The 4983-nt window shown below is 48.2% G+C and overlaps 1 non-coding gene across 1 annotated transcript; it reads left to right on the plus strand.

The window, feature by feature from the left end:
• Positions 1-4138: 4138 nt before the first annotated feature.
• Positions 4139-4208, plus strand: Trnaa-ugc. Its single transcript has one exon. It is a non-coding gene; the product is annotated as a tRNA-Ala (tRNA).
• The last annotated feature ends 775 nt before the right edge of the window (positions 4209-4983 follow it).

Consider the following 4983-nt stretch of genomic DNA (forward strand, 5'->3'; position numbering starts at 1 on the left):
TCAAAATAAATTAGTAATAATACATAACTTAAAATTAATAGATTATTAATTTTTGGCCTCTCTCCTTGGGTTTGAACTCGGGTCTTCTCATTCTTGTTTGGATTTTTCACTCACGGCTGGTGCTCTACCACTTGAGCCATACCTTGACTTCTGGCTTTTTAGTGTTTATAGTTAGAGATAATTTTTTTTGGGGGGGGGTCCTGGGCTGGCTTCAAACTGTGATCCTCAGGTCTCAGCCTCCTAATGTTAAAGATAGAAGAGTCACATGATGCTACCCTGTGCATGGAGAGAGGAGGGCTGAGACTGGTTGTAGTTCTCACAGGTAGCAGAACTGGTTCCCAGAGGCTGGCTCAGACCTCACAGGCCATGATTAGACCCAGCTCTACCTTACTGTAACTCTGGCTCATTCTCATAGGAGGTACTTTTCCTCTTTACTGTCTCATAGGTTCCTTGCATGCTCACCACCATCCACGCATAGGTTTGTGTGTTTCTTCTGACTGGAGCCATCCCTGATTTCCTCCGAAGGCTCTGGAGAAACCCTCCCTCATTAAGTCTCACACCAGCACAAGCACCCTCAGAGTCTACCACTGAGCCATCCCCCAAGGACTGTTCTATAGCATGATGGGTGCAGGCAGGCCTTCTTTCCTGGAGAACATTCAAGGGCTGACAGGAATGTCATGGGCACACATGAAGAGGACATAGGCTACCCAGGTAGGTAATAGCACACATTTCTAAGATTTTTTTTTTTTTGGTTGGTCATGGGGCTTGAACTCTGGGCCTGGGCACTGTCCCTCAGCTCTTCAGCTCAAGGCGAGCGCTCTACCACTTGAGCTACAGCGCCACTTCCACATTTCTAAGATTTTTCTAGTGCTTACTGGTTGTGGAACACTGTGCTGAGAACTTTGCCTTTTTTACTTCATTGAAAATACTTTCAACCAGCCAGTGCCAGTGGCTCAACCTGTAATGTTAGCATATTCAGGAAGCTGAGACCTGGAGGATCCCCATGTCAAAGCTAGCCTGGGTAGAAAAGTCTGGAGATGCTGTACCCATTTAACCAGCAAAGAAAGCCAGATGGGAAGTGGTAGAATACCAGCAAAGAGCAAAAAAGCCAAATGAGCACACGAGGCTCTGAGTTTCAAGCTCTAGTACTAACACAAACAAAAAGAAAAGAACAAGAGATTTTGTTTTTGTTTTTGGGTTTTTTTTTGGTGCCAGTCCTGGACTTCAACTCAGAGTCTAAGCACTGTCCCTGAGCTTTTTTTGCTCAAGGCTGGTGCTTTACCACTTGAGCCACATCTCCACTTCTGGTTTTTTAGTGGTCAAATGGATGTAAAAGTCTCATAGACTTTCCTGTCCAGGCTGGCTTCTGACTGGGATCCTCAGATCTAAGCCTCCTAAGTAGGTGTGAGCCACTAGTGCCTGGTGAACAGAAAGTATTTTTAACTTAACTTTGCAGATAGAGGAAGTATGGTGTAGAGGACTGAAGGTTATGGTTGGTCCAGCCCTGGGAGGTGGAGGAAGTCTCCGGAAGGAGAAGAGAGGAGGTTGCCTCAGCTGGACAGGGCTGGCCTCCCTGGATTGAGAGCACCTAGGATTAGGGAGAAACATAATGAACAGTCAAGCTATTGTATCCTTTGGGTACCCTTGGGCCTGGACTCAAGTCCCTCTTGGACATGGTGGAGAGGAGATGGAGACAGAGGCAATCAACTGTCTTTGAGCACGTAAAACGTCCTAATTGTAGTCTGTAAGTGTCTTTTCCTGCTGAAGAGAACAAAGGCTTCTTGGAGAATTGTGTATTTCCAACCCAGGACGTCTCGTACCAGAAAGCACAGAACACTGTCAGACACCACTAGGGTTATGTCAAGAGGACTCTGGTGCCAACTTGAAGGTGTTCCTGCTGGACAGAATGGGATCCTTTGCATATCAAAGGCAAAACAACAACAACAACAGCAACAAATAAGCAAAAACCCTACAAGGAATCAAACCCTTTAAGTTTAAAGTGCTAACAGTTAAAAACATTTGGAGGGTGGTTAGAAAGCCAGCTCACTATTCTAAGAACTGATAAATAAAAGGAATAAAGGGACTTAAAAAAAAACCCAAAACAACAATCCTTGAGGCCACCCAATGATAGAGTGGATTTGAGGATTAATTGCAAAGCCTTTCGGCTACTCCTAAAACCTCTCCCTGTGGCTTTTTCCAGGCCTGAATTTCCACCATTAGAGACTCATTTCTTTGGGTTAAGGAATGTCCTGAATAAAAGCCAAAAATCTCCTTGGGAAAGGTTTCTTAACTATTTGCCTTGAAGATTATGAGCGAGGAAGAGTAGCAAGTTCTAGAGTCTGGGCAAAGGGGCAGCATATAGCTGGAGGAGAGGGACAGGGAGACAGGGATGATCAAAGATCTTGACAGGAATTCTTCCACTTGAATGTGCAGAGAAGCCCCTGGGCTGGCTATTTGAAGTTAAATTCCTCAGCGTGTCAAATAGAGTCTTATCTCACAGGTAGAAGGAGTGGTTGGAAGGTGTATTTGATTACATGCACCCAAGTGATTTGAACCCAGGTCCTGTCACAGAATCCCTGAGTAGGGCAAGTGGGGCAGGGTGGCGCTGAGTCTTCCCTACTGGCCAGTGTGACTTTTCACTGTAGCAGCTCTTGATGGTCACTACTTAGGACTTACAGCCATGGAAAACTCCACCTCTCACCCATCAGAATCTAGGACCCACCTCCCAGCACCCTGGTTCCCCAGTAGGAGGTTCTTGACTCAGTGGTTCAGCTGTATTTGTGACTATCCTCATTCTGCAATTTAATGTCTTCCCCTCCCTGCCATCCCCCCAAACGCCGCCTCCTGGGGGTCCACCGCCGTCCTCCAAGTGCCGAGATGAGCGAGGTATGAAGCCTGTGACGCCATCTTTTCCCCAGGGATCCAGTGCGGGTTGGGACTGACCTTTGATGTCCTGTCCCCACATGCCCTAGACCTTGATTAACCAGGCCTTTGGCTACAGTCCCCTGCTCTGACACCTGGCCTTTGCCTGACCCCATGGGCAGGCCTGGGCGCCAGCCTTGGCCTTCCCTGGCTGGCCTGTCCCCTGGGTTATGACATCTTTTACTGAGCAGCTTTTATTTTGAGAAGGCAAACCCAGCGGGGTGCCCACAGGCATGTGCACACGCTTGCACACGCACACACCCCATCCAGCACCCTGACGCCACATGCACTGGGCTTCAAACCCTCCTGGCTATGTTTATTTTTTCTTCCATTGGAACAAACACGGGTCCTATAATTCCCCATCACCCTCTCCTTACAGATCCACAGCCTCCCCCAACCTGGTCTCCTCTCTTCTCCCTGCAGCCATGAATGAGAACAGAGTCAGGCTTTTAGCAGCAGCCTGAATGAATTGGTCTCAGCCTCAAAGCCAGCAGGAGAGGAGGGGTGATGAGCGCCTTGTGTGTTTGCTTTCTCAAAGATTCTATGCAGCACCCCAGAGCTTCTATTTTCCACGGACCTTAGAGCAAAGGCTTCCCCCCTCCCTTCCCCTCCTTTTAAAATTTATTTTGTTTGTTTCTTTTTTTTTTTTTGTCCCATGCATTTTGTTTTCTGTTTTCTACAAGGGAGACTGAATTAGGGCCTCAGCAAAACAAGGCTGAGCTGCCAACTGGAAATGTTTGCTCTGGGGGCGAGTTCGGAGGCTGGCGTCAGGCGGGGCAAGATCCGTGCCAGTGGAATGTGATTTTGGGAGGAAGCTGCAGGTCACTCAATCGCTGGCAGCCTGCCCAGGAGCAACTGGATGCTTTCTGGGCTGTGTGTGTGAGCAGACTTCCCCCCCCCCCCTCATGCAAACAGAGTTCTGGAGTCGTGGAGACAGAAGCATTAAGAACAAACTAGATGAGGGACTGGAAAATCAGAGGAACCAGGGGCTAAGGTGGGTGGGTGAGGGGTTCCAAGAGGCTTGTGTAGCCACTTAATTCAGTACCCACTAAGTCCTTACCTCTGAGAGGGGGAGGGCTATATACCATCCAGCCCCCAGTGACTCCTGCCTGGGCTTTTTAGAGAAATAATGCTCTCAGAACAAGACACAGGCAGGTCAGCCTAGAAGTCCTCCCTCCAGAACAAGATGCATAAATAGGTTGGGTTGGGGCTGGAAAGGTGGCTCAGTGGTAGAGCGCTTGCCTTGCATGCAAGAGGCCCTGGGTTCGATTCCTCAGCATCACATAAGCAAAAAGAAAAAAAGCCGGAAGTGGCGCTGTGGCTCTAATGGTAGAGCGCTAGCCTTGAGCTGAAGAGCTGAGGGACAGCGCCCAGGCCCAGAGTTCAGGCCCCACAACCGGACCCAAAATAAATAAATAAATAAATAGGCTGGGTTGTTCAGGGAAGTCTTCTCGAAGGAGGTATGGTAGGGCTGGAGCCCTGGTACATGTGTACTGAAAGGAAAAGAGAGATGTTCAAGATCAGGTTGGTGGCAACTATGTACCAAGTTTTGTGCTAAGCCCCTTCCGTCCACCATCTCTACACCCCTGTGAGGGTTGGCCATCTCTTAATCCTGACTTGGCAAATAAAGGGACAGGCCCAGAGAGATTGGGAAACCTGGGCTAGCTTCTAGTCCTCACCCTTGTGATCCAGGGTCCAAAACAGCTTTTCCTCTTCAGACCTGAAGCTCTCTCCTACTTTGTTACTCAGAAATAGATCTGTTAAATTCAAGGTGAGTCTGGGAGCCTGTGGTTCACACCTGTAATATTGTCTTTTCAGTAAGGCTGAGATCCTCTGGATCTCAGTTTAAGGCCAGCCTATATAGGAAAGTCCATGATACTCAGTCTCCAAATAACCAACTAAAAGCCAAGCTGGAAGCACTGGCTTAGATGATAGGAGTCTCAACTGAGCAAGCAAGCATGTTTGAGGCCCTGAGTTCAAATCCTAGTAGTGCCCCCACCCTGCAAAACAAACAAACAAAACAAATAAAAATCGGGGCTGGGAAGGTAGCTCAGTGGTAGA

Source organism: Dipodomys spectabilis, unplaced genomic scaffold (genome assembly GCF_019054845.1).
Source record: "Dipodomys spectabilis isolate Male_0828 unplaced genomic scaffold, ASM1905484v1 ptg000137l, whole genome shotgun sequence".
Classification (NCBI taxonomy): domain Eukaryota; kingdom Metazoa; phylum Chordata; class Mammalia; order Rodentia; family Heteromyidae; genus Dipodomys; species Dipodomys spectabilis.